Source organism: Pseudophryne corroboree, unplaced genomic scaffold, assembly GCF_028390025.1.
Source record: "Pseudophryne corroboree isolate aPseCor3 unplaced genomic scaffold, aPseCor3.hap2 scaffold_798, whole genome shotgun sequence".
Classification (NCBI taxonomy): domain Eukaryota; kingdom Metazoa; phylum Chordata; class Amphibia; order Anura; family Myobatrachidae; genus Pseudophryne; species Pseudophryne corroboree.
This window is the reverse complement of record NW_026970377.1, coordinates 55,549-77,304: the sequence shown is the minus strand read 5'-3', so window position 1 is coordinate 77,304 and position 21,756 is coordinate 55,549. Positions and strand designations below refer to the sequence as shown.

The window sequence follows — 21,756 nt, the reverse complement described above, 5'->3', positions numbered from 1 at the left end:
CCACAGAGACACTTTGCAAAAGTCCATACTGACAAAGGCTAATAAGCATTCATCTAAAACGTTTCCTAGAAAAACTTTAAAAAGTCAATAATCTGGAGAGTTTTTGTAAGATGTTTCTTCCATCAACCAACGAAGAAACACATTGGTACTTTCCCATGATGAGTGAGTGCTTCAGGATCTCTTGAACTTACATGTGCAGCAGAGTACTGCAATGGAAGCATGCTGGGCTCATAACCGAGAGGTAGGCAGATTGAAACTATCCTCTGCTATATGCATTTTTTTTTGTTAATTAAAGTAATCCAAAACTGGGATTGATATTTTGTCTCTTTTATTTTTACTTAAAGTACAATAACTTTTACCATTTTAATTTGTTTTAATAGTATATTGACAGTATTGTTTTCTTTCAAAAATCCACTTCATTTTCTTTACCCTATTATTAAAATGGTAATTGACAAAAACAAACTACATTGTCACCAGAAGAGCAATACAAAATGTACAAGTGATATATTAAAATCATATTTCCAGCTTGAATTTCAATGATGCATTGGGGCAACGATTTTGTGAGAAACATCTTCACCCTTAAATAAAGATTTTCTTAATTCCTTACCTGTGTGCTAATTAGATATCACCTTGTTTTCACATTAAACAGACTTCCACATGAGAAAGCAGCAAGGATGCAGTGGCGTTAATGTTTCCTGGTGTCAACTTGTATTATTTCAGTAGACATTGAAATGAGGATGCATCTTGCTGCCTTTCCAATGAATCAAGTTTAATTTAGTAATAGGTGAAAAACCATCCTTACAAAGGTGTTAATCAGAGACTTGGCTTTGTGGACACTTTTCAGAGAACAAATTTGTTAGCATAAAAATAAAGCCAGAAAATGAAGAGCTGTTTAATCACTCAATTGGATTTTTCTGCCAGCATATTTTTTTTCTCTGCAACCCACTGCTAAATTGTGCTTCCTAGCTGTTTTTATAAAATCACTGAATCAAATCTAACTCTGATTACATCAGAGAAGGCCAGGTGCCCTACACCATAACAGGGGGTTTGAAATTTTGACTTGTCTACTTAAAGATCACCAAAATCTGATAACAAGGCCAATTAGGTCCCTGGGTGGGATTGAACCACCAACCTTATGGTTAATAGCCGTACATACTAACCGATTGCGCCACAGAGACACTTTGCGAAAGTCCATACTGACAAAGGCTAATAAGCATTCATCTAAAACGTTTCCTAGAAAAACTTTAAAAAGTCAATAATCTGGAGAGTTTTTGTAAGATGTTTCTTCCATCAACCAACGAAGAAACACATTGGTACTTTCCCATGATGAGTGAGTGCTTCAGGATCTCCTGCACTTACATGTGCAGCAGAGTACTGCAATGGAAGCATGCTGGGCCCATAACCCAGAGGTAGGCAGATTGAAACTATCCTCTGCTATATGCATTTTTTTTTGTTAATTAAAGTAATCCAAAACTGGGATTGATATTTTGTCTCTTTTATTTTTACTTAAAGTACAATAACTTTTACTATTTTAATTTGTTTTAATAGTATATTGACAGTATTGTTTTCTTTCAAAAATCCACTTCATTTTCTTTACCCTATTATTAAAATGGTGATTGACAAAAACAAACTACATTGTCACCAGAAGAGCAATACAAAATGTACAAGTGATATATTAAAATCATCTTTCCAGCTTGAATTTCAATGATGCATTGGGGCAACGATTTTGTGAGAAACATCTTCACCCTTAAATAAAGATTTTCTTAATTCCTTACCTGTGTGCTAATTAGATATCACCTTGTTTTCACATTAAACAGACTTCCACATGAGAAAGCAGCAAGGATGCAGTGGCGTTAATGTTTCCTGGTGTCAACCTGTATTATTTCAGTAGACATTGAAATGAGGATACATCTTGCTGCCTTTCCAATGAAGCAAGTTTAATTTAGTAATAGGTGAAAAACCATCCCTACAAAGGTGTTAATCAGAGACTTGGCTTTGTGGACACTTTTCAGAGAACAAATTTGTTAGCATAAAAATAAAGCTAGAAAATGAAGAGCTGTTTAATCACGCAATTTGGTTTTTTTGCCAGCATATTTCTTTTTCTCTGCAACCCACTGCTAAATTGTGCTTCCTAGATGTTTTTATAAAATCACTGAATCAAATCTAACTCTGATTACATCAGAGAAGGCCAGGTACCCTACACCATAACAGGGGGTATGAAATTTGACTTGTCTACTTAAAGATCACCAAAATCTGATAACAATGTCAATTACGTCCCTGGGTGGGATTGAACCACCAACCTTTTGGTTAACAGCCGTACACACTAACTGATTGCGCCACAGAGACACTTTGCAAAAAGTACATACTGACAAATGCTAATAAGCATTCATCTAAAACGTTTCCTAGAAAAACTTAAAAAAGTCAATAATCTGGAGAGTTTTTGTAAGATGTTTCTTCTATCAACCAACGAAGAAACACATTGGTACTTTCCCATGATGAGTGAGTGCTTCAGGATCTCTTGCACTTACATGTGCAGCAGAGTACAGCAATGGAAGCATGCTGGGCCCATAACCCAGAGGTAGGCAGATTGAAACTATCCTCTGCTATATGCATTTTTTTGTTTGTTAATTAAAGTAATCCAAAACTGGGATTGATATTTTGGCTCTTTTATTTTTACTTAAAGTACAATAACTTTTACCATTTTAATTTGTTTTAATAGTATATTGACAGTATTGTTTTCTTTAAAAAATCCACTTAATTTTCTTTACCCTATTATTAAAATGGTAATTGACAAAAACAAACTACATTGTCACCAGAAGAGCAATACAAAATGTTCAAGTGATATATTAAAATCATCTTTCCAGCTTGAATTTCAATGATGCATTGGGGCAACGATTTTGTGAGAAACATCTTCACCCTTAAATAAAGATTTTCTTAATTCCTTACCTGTGTGCTAATTAGATATCACCTTGTTTTCACATTAAACAGACTTCCACATGAGAAAGCAGCAAGGATGCAGTGGCGTTAATGTTTCCTGGTGTCAACCTGTATTATTTCAGTAGACATTGAAATGAGGATGCATCTTGCTGCCTTTCCAATGAAGCAAGTTTAATTTAGTAATAGGTGAAAAACCATCCCTACAAAGGTGTTAATCAGAGACTTGGCTTTGTGGACACTTTTCAGAGAACAAATTTGTTAGCATAAAAATAAAGCCAGAAAATGAAGAGCTGTTTAATCACGCAATTTGATTTTTTTGCCAGCATATTTCTTTTTCTCTGCAACCCACTGCTAAATTGTGCTTCCTAGATGTTTTTATAAAATCACTGAATCAAATCTAACTCTGATTACATCAGAGAAGGCCAGGTACCCTACACCATAACAGGGGGTATGAAATTTGACTTGTCTACTTAAAGATCACCAAAATCTGATAACAAGGTCAATTAGGTCCCTGGGTGGGATTGAACCACCAACCTTTTGGTTAATAGCCATACATACTAACTGATTGCGCCACAGAGACACTTTGCAAAAGTTCATACTGACAAAGGCTAATAAGCATTCATCTAAAACGTTTCCTAGAAAAACTTAAAAAAGTCAATAATCTGGAGAGTTTTTGTAAGATGTTTCTTCTATCAACCAACGAAGAAACACATTGGTACTTTCCCATGATGAGTGAGTGCTTCAGGATCTCTTGCACTTACATGTGCAGCAGAGTACAGCAATGGAAGCATGCTGGGCCCATAACCCAGAGGTAGGCAGATTGAAACTATCCTCTGCTATATGCATTTTTTGTTTGTTAATTAAAGTAATCCAAAACTGGGATTGATATTTTGTCTCTTTTATTTTTACTTAAAGTACAATAACTTTTACCATTTTAATTTGTTTTAATAGTATATTGACAGTATTGTTTTCTTTCAAAAATCCACTTCATTTTCTTTACCCTATTATTAAAATGGTAATTGACAAAAACAAACTACATTGTCACCAGAAGAGCAATACAAAATGTACAAGTGATATATTAAAATCATCTTTCCAGCTTGAATTTCAATGATGCATTGGGGCAACGATTTTGTGAGAAACATCTTCACCCTTAAATAAAGATTTTCTTAATTCCTTACCTGTGTGCTAATTAGATATCACCTTGTTTTCACATTAAACAGACTTCCACATGAGAAAGCAGCAAGGATGCAGTGGCGTTAATGTTTCCTGGTGTCAACCTGTATTATTTCAGTAGACATTGAAATGAGGATGCATCTTGCTGCCTTTCCAATGAAGCAAGTTTAATTTAGTAATAGGTGAAAAACCATCCTTACAAAGGTGTTAATCAGAGACTTGGCTTTGTGGACACTTTTCAGAGAACAAATTTGTTAGCATAAAAATAAAGCCAGAAAATGAAGAGCTGTTTAATCACGCAATTTGATTTTTTTGCCAGCATATTTCTTTTTCTCTGCAACCCACTGCTAAATTGTGCTTCCTAGATGTTTTTATAAAATCACTGAATCAAATCTAACTCTGATTACATCAGAGAAGGCCAGGTACCCTACACCATAACAGGGGGTATGAAATTTGACTTGTCTACTTAAAGATCACCAAAATCTGATAACAATGTCAATTACGTCCCTGGGTGGGATTGAACCACCAACCTTTTGGTTAATAGCCGTACACACTAACTGATTGCGCCACAGAGACACTTTGCAAAAAGTACATACTGACAAATGCTAATAAGCATTCATCTAAAACGTTTCCTAGAAAAACTTAAAAAAGTCAATAATCTGGAGAGTTTTTGTAAGATGTTTCTTCCATCAACCAACGAAGAAACACATTGGTACTTTCCCATGATGAGTGAGTGCTTCAGGATCTCTTGCACTTACATGTGCAGCAGAGTACTGCAATGGAAGCATGCTGGGCCAATAACCCAGAGGTAGGCAGATTGAAACTATCCTCTGCTATATGCATTTTTTTTTGTTAATTAAAGTAATCCAAAACTGGGATTGATATTTTGGCTCTTTTATTTTTACTTAAAGTACAATAACTTTTACCATTTTAATTTGTTTTAATAGTATATTGACAGTATTGTTTTCTTTCAAAAATCCACTTCATTTTCTTTACCCTATTATTAAAATGGTAATTGACAAAAACAAACTACATTGTCACCAGAAGAGCAATACAAAATGTACAAGTGATATATTAAAATCATCTTTCCAGCTTGAATTTCAATGATGCATTGGGGCAACGATTTTGTGAGAAACATCTTCACCCTTAAATAAAGATTTTCTTAATTCCTTACCTGTGTGCTAATTAGATATCACCTTGTTTTCACATTAAACAGACTTCCACATGAGAAAGCAGCAAGGATGCAGTGGCGTTAATGTTTCCTGGTGTCAACCTGTATTATTTCAGTAGACATTGAAATGAGGATGCATCTTGCTGCCTTTCCAATGAAGCAAGTTTAATTTAGTAATAGGTGAAAAACCATCCTTACAAAGGTGTTAATCAGAGACTTGGCTTTGTGGACACTTTTCAGAGAACAAATTTGTTAGCATAAAAATAAAGCCAGAAAATAAAGAGCTGTTTAATCACTCAATTGGATTTTTCTGCCAGCATATTTTTTTTCTCTGCAACCCACTGCTAAATTGTGCTTCCTAGCTGTTTTTATAAAATCACTGAATCAAATCTAACTCTGATTACATCAGAGAAGGCCAGGTACCCTACACCATAACAGGGGATTTGAAATTTTGACTTGTCTACTTAAAGATCACCAAAATCTGATAACAAGGTCAATTAGGTCCCTGGGTGCGATTGAACCACCAACCTTTTGGTTAATAGCCGTACATACTAACTGATTGCGCCACAGAGACACTTTGCGAAAGTCCATACTGACAAAGGCTAATAAGCATTCATCTAAAACGTTTCCTAGAAAAACTTTAAAAAGTCAATAATCTGGAGAGTTTTTGTAAGATGTTTCTTCCATCAACCAACGAAGAAACACATTGGTACTTTCCCATGATGAGTGAGTGCTTCAGGATCTCTTGCACTTACATGTGCAGCAGAGTACTGCAATGGAAGCATGCTGGGCCCATAACCCAGAGGTAGGCAGATTGAAACTATCCTCTGCTATATGCATTTTTTTTTGTTAATTAAAGTAATCCAAAACTGGGATTGATATTTTGTCTCTTTTATTTTTACTTAAAGTACAATAACTTTTACCATTTTAATTTGTTTTAATAGTATATTGACAGTATTGTTTTCTTTCAAAAATCCACTTCATTTTCTTTACCCTATTATTAAAATGGTAATTGACAAAAACAAACTACATTGTCACCAGAAGAGCAATACAAAATGTACAAGTGATATATTAAAATCATCTTTCCAGCTTGAATTTCAATGATGCATTGGGGCAACGATTTTGTGAGAAACATCTTCACCCTTAAATAAAGATTTTCTTAATTCCTTACCTGTGTGCTAATTAGATATCACCTTGTTTTCACATTAAACAGACTTCCACATGAGAAAGCAGCAAGGATGCAGTGGCGTTAATGTTTCCTGGTGTCAACCTGTATTATTTCAGTAGACATTGAAATGAGGATGCATCTTGCTGCCTTTCCAATGAAGCAAGTTTAATTTAGTAATAGGTGAAAAACCATCCTTACAAAGGTGTTAATCAGAGACTTGGCTTTGTGGACACTTTTCAGAGAACAAATTTGTTAGCATAAAAATAAAGCCAGAAAATGAAGAGCTGTTTAATCACGCAATTTGATTTTTTTGCCAGCATATTTCTTTTTCTCTGCAACCCACTGCTAAATTGTGCTTCCTAGATGTTTTTATAAAATCACTGAATCAAATCTAACTCTGATTACATCAGAGAAGGCCAGGTACCCTACACCATAACAGGGGGTATGAAATTTGACTTGTCTACTTAAAGATCACCAAAATCTGATAACAATGTCAATTACGTCCCTGGGTGGGATTGAACCACCAACCTTTTGGTTAATAGCCGTACACACTAACTGATTGCGCCACAGAGACACTTTGCAAAAAGTACATACTGACAAATGCTAATAAGCATTCATCTAAAACGTTTCCTAGAAAAACTTAAAAAAGTCAATAATCTGGAGAGTTTTTGTAAGATGTTTCTTCCATCAACCAACAAAGAAACACATTGGTACTTTCCCATGATGAGTGAGTGCTTCAGGATCTCTTGCACTTACATGTGCAGCAGAGTACTGCAATGGAAGCATGCTGGGCCAATAACCCAGAGGTAGGCAGATTGAAACTATCCTCTGCTATATGCATTTTTTTTTGTTAATTAAAGTAATCCAAAACTGGGATTGATATTTTGGCTCTTTTATTTTTACTTAAAGTACAATAACTTTTACCATTTTAATTTGTTTTAATAGTATATTGACAGTATTGTTTTCTTTCAAAAATCCACTTCATTTTCTTTACCCTATTATTAAAATGGTAATTGACAAAAACAAACTACATTGTCACCAGAAGAGCAATACAAAATGTACAAGTGATATATTAAAATCATCTTTCCAGCTTGAATTTCAATGATGCATTGGGGCAACGATTTTGTGAGAAACATCTTCACCCTTAAATAAAGATTTTCTTAATTCCTTACCTGTGTGCTAATTAGATATCACCTTGTTTTCACATTAAACAGACTTCCACATGAGAAAGCAGCAAGGATGCAGTGGCGTTAATGTTTCCTGGTGTCAACCTGTATTATTTCAGTAGACATTGAAATGAGGATGCATCTTGCTGCCTTTCCAATGAAGCAAGTTTAATTTAGTAATAGGTGAAAAACCATCCTTACAAAGGTGTTAATCAGAGACTTGGCTTTGTGGACACTTTTCAGAGAACAAATTTGTTAGCATAAAAATAAAGCCAGAAAATGAAGAGCTGTTTAATCACGCAATTTGATTTTTTTGCCAGCATATTTCTTTTTCTCTGCAACCCACTGCTAAATTGTGCTTCCTAGATGTTTTTATAAAATCACTGAATCAAATCTAACTCTGATTACATCAGAGAAGGCCAGGTACCCTACACCATAACAGAGGGTATGAAATTTGACTTGTCTACTTAAAGATCACCAAAATCTGATAACAAGGTCAATTACGTCCCTGGGTGGGATTGAACCACCAACCTTTTGGTTAATAGCCGTACACACTAACTGATTGCGCCACAGAGACACTTTGCAAAAGTACATACTGACAAATGCTAATAAGCATTCATCTAAAACGTTTCCTAGAAAAACTTAAAAAAGTCAATAATCTGGAGAGTTTTTGTAAGATGTTTCTTCCATCAACCAACGAAGAAACACATTGGTACTTTCCCATGATGAGTGAGTGCTTCAGGATCTCTTGCACTTACATGTGCAGCAGAGTACAGCAATGGAAGCATGCTGGGCCCATAACCCAGAGGTAGGCAGATTGAAACTATCCTCTGCTATATGCATTTTTTTGTTTGTTAATTAAAGTAATCCAAAACTGGGATTGATATTTTGGCTCTTTTATTTTTACTTAAAGTACAATAACTTTTACCATTTTAATTTGTTTTAATAGTATATTGACAGTATTGTTTTCTTTCAAAAATCCACTTAATTTTCTTTACCCTATTATTAAAATGGTAATTGACAAAAACAAACTACATTGTCACCAGAAGAGCAATACAAAATGTACAAGTGATATATTAAAATCATCTTTCCAGCTTGAATTTCAATGATGCATTGGGGCAACGATTTTGTGAGAAACATCTTCACCCTTAAATAAAGATTTTCTTAATTCCTTACCTGTGTGCTAATTAGATATCACCTTGTTTTCACATTAAACAGACTTCCACATGAGAAAGCAGCAAGGATGCAGTGGCGTTAATGTTTCCTGGTGTCAACTTGTATTATTTCAGTAGACATTGAAATGAGGATGCATCTTGCTGCCTTTCCAATGAAGCAAGTTTAATTTAGTAATAGGTGAAAAACCATCCTTACAAAGGTGTTAATCAGAGACTTGGCTTTGTGGACACTTTTCAGAGAACAAATTTGTTAGCATAAAAATAAAGCCAGAAAATGAAGAGCTGTTTAATCACTCGATTTGATTTTTCTGCCAGCATATTTTTTTTCTCTGCAACCCACTGCTAAATTGTGCTTCCTAGCTGTTTTTTATAAAATCACTGAATCAAATCTAACTCTGATTACATCAGAGAAGGCCATGTACCCTACACCATAAGAGGAGGTTTGACATTTTGACTTGTCTACTTAAATATCACCAAAATCTGATCACAAGGTTAATTACGTCCCTGGGTGGGATTGAACCACCAACCTTTTGGTTAATAGCCAAACACACTAACCGATTGCGCCACAGAGACACTTTGCAAAAAGTACATACTGACAAAGGCTAATAAGCATACATCTAGAACGTTTCCTAGAAAAACATAAAAAAATCAATAATCTGGAGAGTTTTTGTAAGATGTTTCTTCCATCAACCAACGAATAAACACATTGGTACTTTCCCATGATGAGTGAGTGCTTCAGGATCTCTTGCACTTACATGGGCAGCAGAGTACTGCAATGGAAGCATGCTGGACCCATAACCCAGAGGTAGGCAGATTGAAACTATCCTTTGCTATATGCATTTTTTTTGTTAATTTAAGTAATCAAAACTGGGATTGATATTTTTGCTCTTTTATTTTTACTTAAAGTACAATAACTTTTACCATTTTAATTTGTTTTAATAGTATATTGACAGTATAGTTTTCTTTCAAAAATCCACTTAATTTTCTTTACCCTGTTATTAAAATGGTAATTGACAAAAAAACTACATTGTCACCAGAAGAGCAATACAAAATGTACAAGTGATATATTAAAATCATCTTTCCAGCTTGAATTTCAATGATGCATTGGGGCAACAATTTTGTGAGAAACATCTTCACCCTTAAATAAAGATTTTCGTAATTCCTTACCTGTGTGCTAATTAGATATCACCTTGTTTTCACATTAAACAGACTTCCACATGAGAAAGCAGCAAGGATGCAGTGGCGTTAATGTTTCCTGGTGTCAACCTGTATTATTTCAGTAGACATTGAAATGAGGATGCATCTTGCTGCCTTTCCAATGAAGCAAGTTTAATTTAGTAATAGGTGAAAAACCATCCTTACAAAGGTGTTAATCAGAGACTTGGCTTTGTGGACACTTTTCAGAGAACAAATTTGTTAGCATAAAAATAAAGCCAGAAAATGAAGAGCTGTTTAATCACGCAATTTGATTTTTTTGCCAGCATATTTCTTTTTCTCTGCAACCCACTGCTAAATTGTGCTTCCTAGATGTTTTTATAAAATCACTGAATCAAATCTAATTACATCAGAGAAGGCCAGGTACCCTACACCATAACAGGGGGTATGAAATTTGACTTATCTACTTAAAGATCACCAAAATCTGATAACAAGGTCAATTTGGTCCCTGGGTGGGATTGAACCACCAACCTTTTGGTTAATAGCCAAACACACTAACCGATTGCGCCACAGAGACACTTTGCAAAAGTCCATACTGACAAAGGCTAATAAGCATTCATCTAAAACGTTTCCTAGAAAAACTTTAAAAAGTCAATAATCTGGAGAGTTTTTGTAAGATGTTTCTTCCATCAACCAACGAAGAAACACATTGGTACTTTCCCATGATGAGTGAGTGCTTCAGGATCTCTTGCACTTACATGTGCAGCAGAGTACTGCAATGGAAGCATGCTGGGCCCATAACCCAGAGGTAGGCAGATTGAAACTATCCTCTGCTATATGCATTTTTTTTTTGTTAATTAAAGTAATCCAAAACTGGGATTGATATTTTGTCTCTTTTATTTTTACTTAAAGTACAATAACTTTTACCATTTTAATTTGTTTTAATAGTATATTGACAGTATTGTTTTCTTTCAAAAATCCACTTCATTTTCTTTACCCTATTATTAAAATGGTAATTGACAAAAACAAACTACATTGTCACCAGAAGAGCAATACAAAATGTACAAGTGATATATTAAAATCATCTTTCCAGCTTGAATTTCAATGATGCATTGGGTCAACGATTTTGTGAGAAACATCTTCACCCTTAAATAAAGATTTTCTTAATTCCTTACCTGTGTGCTAATTAGATATCACCTTGTTTTCACATTAAACAGACTTCCACATGAGAAAGCAGCAAGGATGCAGTGGCGTTAATGTTTCCTGGTGTCAACCTGTATTATTTCAGTAGACATTGAAATGAGGATGCATCTTGCTGCCTTTCCAATGAAGCAAGTTTAATTTAGTAATAGGTGAAAAACCATCCCTACAAAGGTGTTAATCAGAGACTTGGCTTTGTGGACACTTTTCAGAGAACAAATTTGTTAGCATAAAAACAAAGCCAGAAAATGAAGAGCTGTTTAATCACGCAATTTGATTTTTTTGCCAGCATATTTCTTTTTCTCTGCAACCCACTGCTAAATTGTGCTTCCTAGATGTTTTTATAAAATCACTGAATCAAATCTAACTCTGATTACATCAGAGAAGGCCAGGTACCCTACACCATAACAGGGGGTATGAAATTTGACTTGTCTACTTAAAGATCACCAAAATCTGATAACAAGGTCAATTAGGTCCCTGGGTGGGATTGAACCACCAACCTTTTGGTTAATAGCCATACATACTAACTGATTGCACCACAGAGACACTTTGCAAAAGTTCATACTGACAAAGGCTAATAAGCATTCATCTAAAACGTTTCCTAGAAAAACTTTAAAAAGTCAATAATCTGGAGAGTTTTTGTAAGATGTTTCTTCCATCAACCAACGAAGAAACACATTGGTACTTTCCCATGATGAGTGAGTGCTTCAGGATCTCTTGCACTTACATGTGCAGCAGAGTACAGCAATGGAAGCATGCTGGGCCCATAACCCAGAGGTAGGCAGATTGAAACTATCCTCTGCTATATGCATTTTTTTGTTTGTTAATTAAAGTAATCCAAAACTGGGATTGATATTTTGGCTCTTTTATTTTTACTTAAAGTACAATAACTTTTACCATTTTAATTTGTTTTAATAGTATATTGACAGTATTGTTTTCTTTCAAAAATCCACTTAAATTTCTTTACCCTATTATTAAAATGGTAATTGACAAAAACAAACTACATTGTCACCAGAAGAGCAATACAAAATGTACAAGTGATATATTAAAATCATCTTTCCAGCTTAAATTTCAATGATGCATTGGGGCAACGATTTTGTGAGAAACATCTTCACCCTTAAATAAAGATTTTCTTAATTCCTTACCTGTGTGCTAATTAGATATCACCTTGTTTTCACATTAAACAGACTTCCACATGAGAAAGCAGCAAGGATGCAGTGGCGTTAATGTTTCCTGGTGTCAACCTGTATTATTTCAGTAGACATTGAAATGAGGATGCATCTTGCTGCCTTTCCAATGAAGCAAGTTTAATTTAGTAATAGGTGAAAAACCATCCTTACAAAGGTGTTAATCAGAGACTTGGCTTTGTGGACACTTTTCAGAGAACAAATTTGTTAGCATAAAAATAAAGCCAGAAAATAAAGAGCTGTTTAATCACTCAATTGGATTTTTCTGCCAGCATATTTTTTTTCTCTGCAACCCACTGCTAAATTGTGCTTCCTAGCTGTTTTTATAAAATCACTGAATCAAATCTAACTCTGATTACATCAGAGAAGGCCAGGTACCCTACACCATAACAGGGGGTTTGAAATTTTGACTTGTCTACTTAAAGATCACCAAAATCTGATAACAAGGTCAATTAGGTCCCTGGGTGGGATTGAACCACCAACCTTTTGGTTAATAGCCATACATACTAACTGATTGCGCCACAGAGACACTTTGCAAAAGTCCATACTGACAAAGGCTAATAAGCATTCATCTAAAACGTTTCCTAGAAAAACTTTAAAAAGTCAATAATCTGGAGAGTTTTTGTAAGATGTTTCTTCCATCAACCAACGAAGAAACACATTGGTACTTTCCCATGATGAGTGAGTGCTTCAGGATCTCTTGAACTTACATGTGCAGCAGAGTACTGCAATGGAAGCATGCTGGGCCCATAACCCAGAGGTAGGCAGATTGAAACTATCCTCTGCTATATGCATTTTTTTTTTGTTAATTAAAGTAATCCAAAACTGGGATTGATATTTTGTCTCTTTTATTTTTACTTAAAGTACAATAACTGTTACCATTTTAATTTGTTTTAATAGTATATTGACAGTATTGTTTTCTTTCAAAAATCCACTTCATTTTCTTTACCCTATTATTAAAATGGTAATTGACAAAAACAAACTACATTGTCACCAGAAGAGCAATACAAAATGTACAAGTGATATATTAAAATCATCTTTCCAGCTTGAATTTCAATGATGCATTGGGTCAACAATTTTGTGAGAAACATCTTCACCCTTAAATAAAGATTTTCTTAATTCCTTACCTGTGTGCTAATTAGATATCACCTTGTTTTCACATTAAACAGACTTCCACATGAGAAAGCAGCAAGGATGCAGTGGCGTTTATGTTTCCTGGTGTCAACTTGTATTATTTCAGTAGACATTGAAATGAGGATGCATCTTGCTGCCTTTCCAATGAAGCAAGTTTAATTTAGTAATAGGTGAAAAACCATCCTTACAAAGGTGTTAATCAGAGACTTGGCTTTGTGGACACTTTTCAGAGAACAAATTTGTTAGCATAAAAATAAAGCCAGAAAATGAAGAGCTGTTTAATCACTCGATTGGATTTTTCTGCCAGCATATTTTTTTTCTCTGCAACCCACTGCTAAATTGTGCTTCCTAGCTGTTTTTTATAAAATCACTGAATCAAATCTAACTCTGATTACATCAGAGAAGGCCATGTACCCTACACCATAAGAGGAGGTTTGAAATTTTGACTTGTCTACTTAAATATCACCAAAATCTGATCACAAGGTTAATTACGTCCCTGGGTGGGATTGAACCACCAACCTTTTGGTTAATAACCAAACACACTAACCGATTGCGCCACAGAGACACTTTGCAAAAAGTACATACTGACAAAGGCTAATAAGCATACATCTAGAACGTTTCCTAGAAAAACATTAAAAAATCAATAATCTGGAGAGTTTTTGTAAGATGTTTCTTCCATCAACCAACGAATAAACACATTGGTACTTTCCCATGATGAGTGAGTGCTTCAGGATCTCTTGCACTTACATGTGCAGCAGAGTACTGCAATGGAAGCATGCTGGACCCATAACCCAGAGGTAGGCAGATTGAAACTATCCTTTGCTATATGCATTTTTTTTGTTAATTTAAGTAATCAAAACTGGGATTGATATTTTTGCTCTTTTATTTTTACTTAAAGTACAATAACTTTTACCATTTTAATTTGTTTTAATAGTATATTGACAGTATACTTTTCTTTCAAAAATCCACTTAATTTTCTTTACCCTATTATTAAAATGGTAATTGACAAAAAAAACTACATTGTCACCAGAAGAGCAATACAAAATGTACAAGTGATATATTAAAATCATCTTTCCAGCTTGAATTTCCATGATGCATTGGGGCAACAATTTTGTGAGAAACATCTTCACCCTTAAATAAAGATTTTCGTAATTTCTTACCTGTGTGCTAATTAGATATCACCTTGTTTTCACATTAAACAGACTTCCACATGAGAAAGCAGCAAGGATGCAGTGGCGTTAATGTTTCCTGGTGTCAACCTGTATTATTTCAGTAGACATTGAAATGAGGATGCATCTTGCTGCCTTTCCAATGAAGCAAGTTTAATTTAGTAATAGGTGAAAAACCATCCCTACAAAGGTGTTAATCAGAGACTTGGCTTTGTGGACACTTTTCAGAGAACAAATTTGTTAGCATAAAAATAAAGCCAGAAAATGAAGAGCTGTTTAATCACGCAATTTGATTTTTTTGCCAGCATATTTCTTTTTCTCTGCAACCCACTGCTAAATTGTGCTTCCTATATGTTTTTATAAAATCACTGAATCAAATCTAACTCTGATTACATCAGAGAAGGCCAGGTACCCTACACCATAACAGGGGGTATGAAATTTGACTTGTCTACTTAAAGATCACCAAAATCTGATAACAAGGTCAATTAGGTCCCTGGGTGGGATTGAACCACCAACCTTTTGGTTAATAGCCATACATACTAACTGATTGCGCCACAGAGACACTTTGCAAAAGTTCATACTGAAAAAGGCTAATAAGCATTCATCTAAAACGTTTCCTAGAAAAACTTTAAAAAGTCAATAATCTGGAGAGTTTTTGTAAGATGTTTCTTCCATCAACCAACGAAGAAACACATTGGTACTTTCCCATGATGAGTGAGTGCTTCAGGATCTCTTGCACTTACATGTGCAGCAGAGTACTGCAATGGAAGCATGCTGGGCCCATAACCCAGAGGTAGGCAGATTGAAACTATCCTCTGCTATATGCATTTTTTTTTGTTAATTAAAGTAATCCAAAACTGGGATTGATATTTTGGCTCTTTTATTTTTACTTAAAGTACAATAACTTTTACCATTTTAATTTGTTTTAATAGTATATTGACAGTATTGTTTTCTTTCAAAAATCCACTTCATTTTCTTTACCCTATTATTAAAATGGTAATTGACAAAAACAAACTACATTGTCACCAGAAGAGCAATACAAAATGTACAAGTGATATATTAAAATCATCTTTCCAGCTTGAATTTCAATGATGCATTGGGGCAACGATTTTGTGAGAAACATCTTCACCCTTAAATAAAGATTTTCTTAATTCCTTACCTGTGTGCTAATTAGATATCACCTTGTTTTCATATTAAACAGACTTCCACATGAGAAAGCAGCAAGGATGCAGTGGCGTTAATGTTTCCTGGTGTCAACCTGTATTATTTCAGTAGACATTGAAATGAGGATGCATCTTGCTGCCTTTCCAATGAAGCAAGTTTAATTTAGTAATAGGTGAAAAACCATCCTTACAAAGGTGTTAATCAGAGACTTGGCTTTGTGGACACTTTTCAGAGAACAAATTTGTTAGCATAAAAATAAAGCCAGAAAATAAAGAGCTGTTTAATCACTCAATTGGATTTTTCTGCCAGCATATTTTTTTTCTCTGCAACCCACTGCTAAATTGTGCTTCCTAGCTGTTTTTATAAAATCACTGAATCAAATCTAACTCTAATTACATCAGAGAAGGCCAAGTACCCTACACCATAACAGGGGGTTTGAAATTTTGACTTGTCTACTTAAAGATCACCAAAATCTGATAACAAGGTCAATTAGGTCCCTGGGTGGGATTGAACCACCAACCTTTTGGTTAATAGCCGTACATACTAACTGATTGCGCCACAGAGACACTTTGCAAAAGTCCATACTGACAAAGGCTAATAAGCATTCATCTAAAACGTTTCCTAGCAAAACTTTAAAAAGTCAATAAACGGGAGAGTTTTTGTAAGATGTTTCTTCCATCAACCAACGAAGAAACACATTGGTACTTTCCCATGATGAGTGAGTGCTTCAGGATCTCTTGCACTTACATGTGCAGCAGAGTACTGCAATGGAAGCATGCTGGGCCCATAACCCAGAGGTAGGCAGATTGAAACTATCCTCTGCTATATGCATTTTTTTTTGTTAATTAAAGTAATCCAAAACTGGGATTGATATTTTGTCTCTTTTATTTTTACTTAAAGTACAATAACGTTTACCATTTTAATTTGTTTTAATAGTATATTGACAGTATTGTTTTCTTTCAAAAATCCACTTCATTTTCTTTACCCTATTATTAAAATGGTAATTGACAAAAACAAACTACATTGTCACCAGAAGAGCAATACAAAATGTACAAGTGATATATTAAATTCATCTTTCCAGCTTGAATTTCAATGATGCATTGGGTCAACAATTTTGTGAGAAACATCTTCACCCTTAAATAAAGATTTTCTTAATTCCTTACCTGTGTGCTAATTAGATATCACCTTGTTTTCACATTAAACAGACTTCCACATGAGAAAGCAGCAAGGATGCAGTGGCGTTAATGTTTCCTGGTGTCAACTTGTATTATTTCAGTAGACATTGAAATGAGGATGCATCTTGCTGCCTTTCCAATGAAGCAAGTTTAATTTAGTAATAGGTGAAAAACCATCCTTACAAAGGTGTTAATCAGAGACTTGGCTTTGTGGACACTTTTCAGAGAACAAATTTGTTAGCATAAAAATAAAGCCAGAAAATGAGGAGCTGTTTAATCACTCAATTGGATTTTTCTGCCAGCATATTTTTTTTCTCTGCAACCCACTGCTAAATTGTGCTTCCTAGCTCTTTTTTATAAAATCACTGAATCAAATCTAACTCTGATTACATCAGAGAAGGCCAGGTACCCTACACAATAAGAGGGGGTTTGAAATTTTGACTTGTCTACTTAAATATCACCAAAATCTGATCACAAGGTCAATTACGTCCCTGGGTGGGATTGAACCACCAACCTTTTGGTTAATAGCCGAACACACTAACCGATTGCGCCACAGAGACACTTTGCAAACAGTACATACTGACAAAGGCTAATAAGCATACATCTAGAACGTTTCCTAGAAAAACATTAAAAAATCAATAATCTGGAGAGTTTTTGTAAGATGTTTCTTCCATCAACCAATGAATAAACACATTGGTACTTTCCCATGATGAGTGAGTGCTTCAGGATCTCTTGCACTTACATGTGCAGCAGAGTACTGCAATGGAAGCATGCTGGACCCATAACCCAGAGGTAGGCAGATTGAAACTATCCTTTGCTATATGCATTTTTTTTTGTTAATTTAAGTAATCAAAACTGGGATTGATATTTTTGCTCTTTTATTTTTACTTAAAGTACAATAACTTTTACCATTTTAATTTGTTTTAATAGTATATTGACAGTATACTTTTCTTTCAAAAATCCACTTAATTTTCTTTACCCTATTATTAAAATGGTAATTGACAAAAAAAACTACATTGTCACCAGAAGAGCAATACAAAATGTACAAGTGATATATTAAAATCAACTTTCCAGCTTGAATTTCAATGATGCATTGGGGCAACAATTTTGTGAGAAACATCTTCACCCTTAAATAAAGATTTTCGTAATTTCTTACCTGTGTGCTAATTAGATATCACCTTGTTTTCACATTAAACAGACTTCCACATGAGAAAGCAGCAAGGATGCAGTGGCGTTAATGTTTCCTGGTGTCAACCTGTATTATTTCAGTAGACATTGAAATGAGGATGCATCTTGCTGCCTTTCCAATGAAGCAAGTTTAATTTAGTAATAGGTGAAAAACCATCCCTACAAAGGTGTTAATCAGAGACTTGGCTTTGTGGACACTTTTCAGAGAACAAATTTGTTAGCATAAAAATAAAGCCAGAAAATGAAGAGCTGTTTAATCACGCAATTTGATTTTTTTGCCAGCATATTTCTTTTTCTCTGCAACCCACTGCTAAATAGTGCTTCCTACATGTTTTTATAAAATCACTGAATCAAATCTAACTCTGATTACATCAGAGAAGGCCAGGTACCCTACACCATAACAGGGGGTATGAAATTTGACTTGTCTACTTAAAGATCACCAAAATCTGATAACAAGGTCAATTAGGTCCCTGGGTGGGATTGAACCACCAACCTTTTGGTTAATAGCCGTACATACTAACTGATTGCGCCACATAGACCCTTTTACTTGCCTTATAGAGCAGCTCTGGAGCTGTTACAGTGCCCGGCTGCTGCAAGAAATCAGCTTGAATGCTTAAGCGGCTGGGGCATAGCCAACATGAGCCCCACACCGAAGGAGGGTGGAGGTGTTTAATGCGAACTAGGGGTCATCCAAGCGCCGCATAAGGCCGCCATGCCCTGCACGCCCCTTTTCTCTTTTCATATGCAGACGAGGGTTGATGTGATGACATCACCATATGCAAATCCATCTGCTGCAGGCCTTCCCCCAGGAATGCTTGCACTAGTTGTTGCATTTGGTTTGTTGTTTGGGGGTGCTTCAGTATTAGGCAGCCTTCTGCCCTCCCATGTTCATCTGAAAATATGTGTTCTCCCTGCAGTTGTTGTCCCCAGATGAGAGTTCCCTTGTGCTGCCTCAGTTGGATCTCCTTCACTTGACAGGGGGGTACCCGAGCAGCAACCCTCCCCAGCTCTAGCCCAACTCCTACTTACCTGCCAGGTGAGATACTATGATCATGAAGGTGCTTCTCCCAGGGCAAGGCTCACCCATTGCACTCTGGGTGTGCTGCTCCTGCGATTTCCCCAAATGTGGGAAACTTGACTGCATAATTTGTGTTTCCCCTGGTCGGCTCTCGTATAATTCAGATCTCTTTGTCTCAGGTCTCTCTCCAGCCTAGTTTGCTGTCTGTTTCCACTTCTCTTTTCTTGAGCCGCTCCCTTCTATGCCCTTGCGCACTATCCTGACTTCTCCCGTCTGCTTACTTTGTGCTTTCCAATGCACAATGCAAACTACAGGTAGTACTGCAGGGCCCACACCCTTTTACTTGCCTTACAGAGCAGCTCTGGGGCTGTTACAGTGCCCAGCTGCTGCAAGAAATCAGCTTGAATGCTTCAGGGGCTGGGGCATAGCCAACATGAGCCCCACACCGAAGAAGGGTGGAGGTGTTTAATGCGAACTAGGGGTCATCCAAGCGCCGCAAAAGGCCGCCATGCCCTGCACGCCCCTTTTCTCTTTTCATATGCAGACGAGGGTTGAAGCCAACTTTGACCCACTGCTTGGATGGCATTACCATATGCAAATCAATCTGCTGCAGGCCTTCCCCCAGGAATGCTTGTACTAGTTGTTGCATTTGGTTTGTTGTTTGGGGGTGCTTCAGTATTAGGCAGCCTTCTGCCCTCCCATGTTCATCTGAAAATATGTGTTCTCCCTGCAGTTGTTGTCCCCAGATGAGAGTTCCCTTGTGCTGCCTCAGTTGAATCTCCTTTACTTGACAGAGATGTGCCTGAGCAGCGGCCCTCCCCAGCCCTATCTCAAATCATACTTATTTTGCATAGGAGATACCATGGTCATGAAGATTGTTCTCCCAGGGTGAGGTTCATTCATTGCATTCTGGGGATGCTGACCCCTGTGATTTCCCCAAATGTGGGAAACTCGACTGCATTATTTGTGGTAGTGGGGGACTGTGTTTGTGCTTTCCTCTGGTCAGCTCTGGTAAAAGTCAGATTTCTTTGTCTCAGATCTTCCTCTAACCTTGTTCTTCTTTCGAGAGTTCCCTTGTGCTGCCTCAGTTGGATCTCCTTCACTTGACAGGGGGGTGCACGAGCAGCGACCCTCCCCAGCTCTAGCCCAACTCCTATTTACCTGCCAGGTGAGATACTATGATCAGGAAGGTGCTTCTCCCAGGGTAAGGCTCACCCATTGCACTCTGGGTGTGCTGCTCCTGCGATTTCCCCAAATGTGGGACACTTGACTGCATAATTTGTGTTTCTTCTGGTCGGCTCTCATATAATTCAGATCTCTTTGTCTCAGGTCTTTCTCCAGCCTAGTTTGCTGTCTGTTTCCACTTCTCTTTTCTTGAGCCGCTCCCTTCTATGCAGTTGCGCACTATCCTGACCTCTCCCGTCTGCTTACTTTGTGCCTTCCAACGCACAATGCATACTACAGGTAGTGCTGCAGGGCCCACACCCTTTTACATGCTTTACAGAGCAACTCTGGAGCTGTTACAGTTCCCAGCTGCTGCAAGAAATCATCTTGAATGCTTCAGGGGCTGGGGCATAGCCAACATGAGCCCCACACCGAAGGAGGGGTCATCCAAGCGCCACAAAAGGACACCATGCCCTGCACATCCCTTTTTTCTTTTCATATGCAGACGAGGGTTGAAGCCAACTTTGACCCACTGCTTGGATGACATCACCATATACAAATCCATCTGCTGCAGGCCTTCCCCCAGGAATGCTTGCACTAGTTGTTGCATTTGGTTTGTTGTTTGGGGGTGCTTCAGTATTAGGCAGCCTTCTGCCCTCCCATGTTCATCTGAAAATATGTGTTCTCCCTGCAGTTGTTGTCCCCAGATGAGAGTTCCCTTGTGCTGCCTCAGTTGAATCTCCTTTACTTGACAGAGATGTGCCTGAGCAGCGGCCCTCCCCAGCCCTATCCCAAATCATACTTATTTTGCATAGGAGATACCATGGTCATGAAGATTGTTCTCCCAGGGTGAGGTTCATTCATTGCATTCTGGGTATGCTGACCCCTGTGATTTCCCCAAATGTGGGAAACTCGACTGCATTATTTGTGGTAGTGGGGGACTGTGTTTGTGCTTTCTTCTGGTCAACTCTGGTAAAAATCAGATTTCTTTGTCTCAGATCTTCCTCTAGCCTTGTTCCTCTTTCGAGAGTTCCCTTGTGCTGCCTCAGTTGGATCTCCTTCACTTGACAGGGGGGTACCCGAGCAGCGACCCTCCCCAGCTCTAGCCCAACTCCTACTTACCTGCCAGGTGAGATACTATGATCATGTTGGTGCTTCTCCCAGGGCAAGGCTCACCCATTGCACTCTGGGTGTGCTGCCCCTGTGATTTCCCCAAATGTGGGAAACTTGACTGCATAATTTGTGTTTCCCCTGGTCGTCTCTCGTATAATTCAGATCTCTTTGTCTCAGGTCTCTCTCCAGCCTAGTTTGCTGTCTGTTTCCACTTCTCTTTTCTTGAGCCGCTCCCTTCTATGCCCTTGCGCACTATCCTGACTTCTCCCGTCTGCTTACTTTGTGCCTTCCAACACACA

At 36.9% G+C, this 21,756-nt stretch overlaps 8 non-coding genes across 8 annotated transcripts; 5 read left to right on the top strand and 3 right to left on the bottom strand.

Moving 5' to 3' along the window:
- Positions 1-9,289: 9,289 nt before the first annotated feature.
- TRNAN-AUU (transfer RNA asparagine (anticodon AUU)) lies at positions 9,290-9,363 on the bottom strand. The gene has a single exon. It is a non-coding gene; the product is annotated as a tRNA-Asn (tRNA).
- Positions 9,364-10,448: 1,085 nt separating this feature from the next.
- Positions 10,449-10,522, bottom strand: TRNAN-AUU (transfer RNA asparagine (anticodon AUU)). Its single transcript has one exon. It is a non-coding gene; the product is annotated as a tRNA-Asn (tRNA).
- Positions 10,523-13,957: 3,435 nt separating this feature from the next.
- TRNAN-AUU (transfer RNA asparagine (anticodon AUU)) lies at positions 13,958-14,031 on the bottom strand. Its single transcript has one exon. It is a non-coding gene; the product is annotated as a tRNA-Asn (tRNA).
- Positions 14,032-19,183: 5,152 nt separating this feature from the next.
- LOC135041320 (U1 spliceosomal RNA) lies at positions 19,184-19,346 on the top strand. The gene has a single exon (XR_010235018.1). It is a non-coding gene; the product is annotated as a U1 spliceosomal RNA (small nuclear RNA).
- A 671-nt stretch (positions 19,347-20,017) lies between these two features.
- LOC135041307 (U1 spliceosomal RNA) lies at positions 20,018-20,181 on the top strand. The gene has a single exon (XR_010235005.1). It is a non-coding gene; the product is annotated as a U1 spliceosomal RNA (small nuclear RNA).
- Positions 20,182-20,333: 152 nt separating this feature from the next.
- Positions 20,334-20,496, top strand: LOC135041330 (U1 spliceosomal RNA). The gene has a single exon (XR_010235028.1). It is a non-coding gene; the product is annotated as a U1 spliceosomal RNA (small nuclear RNA).
- A 646-nt stretch (positions 20,497-21,142) lies between these two features.
- Positions 21,143-21,306, top strand: LOC135041308 (U1 spliceosomal RNA). Its single transcript, XR_010235006.1, has one exon. It is a non-coding gene; the product is annotated as a U1 spliceosomal RNA (small nuclear RNA).
- A 152-nt stretch (positions 21,307-21,458) lies between these two features.
- LOC135041334 (U1 spliceosomal RNA) lies at positions 21,459-21,621 on the top strand. The gene has a single exon (XR_010235032.1). It is a non-coding gene; the product is annotated as a U1 spliceosomal RNA (small nuclear RNA).
- The last annotated feature ends 135 nt before the right edge of the window (positions 21,622-21,756 follow it).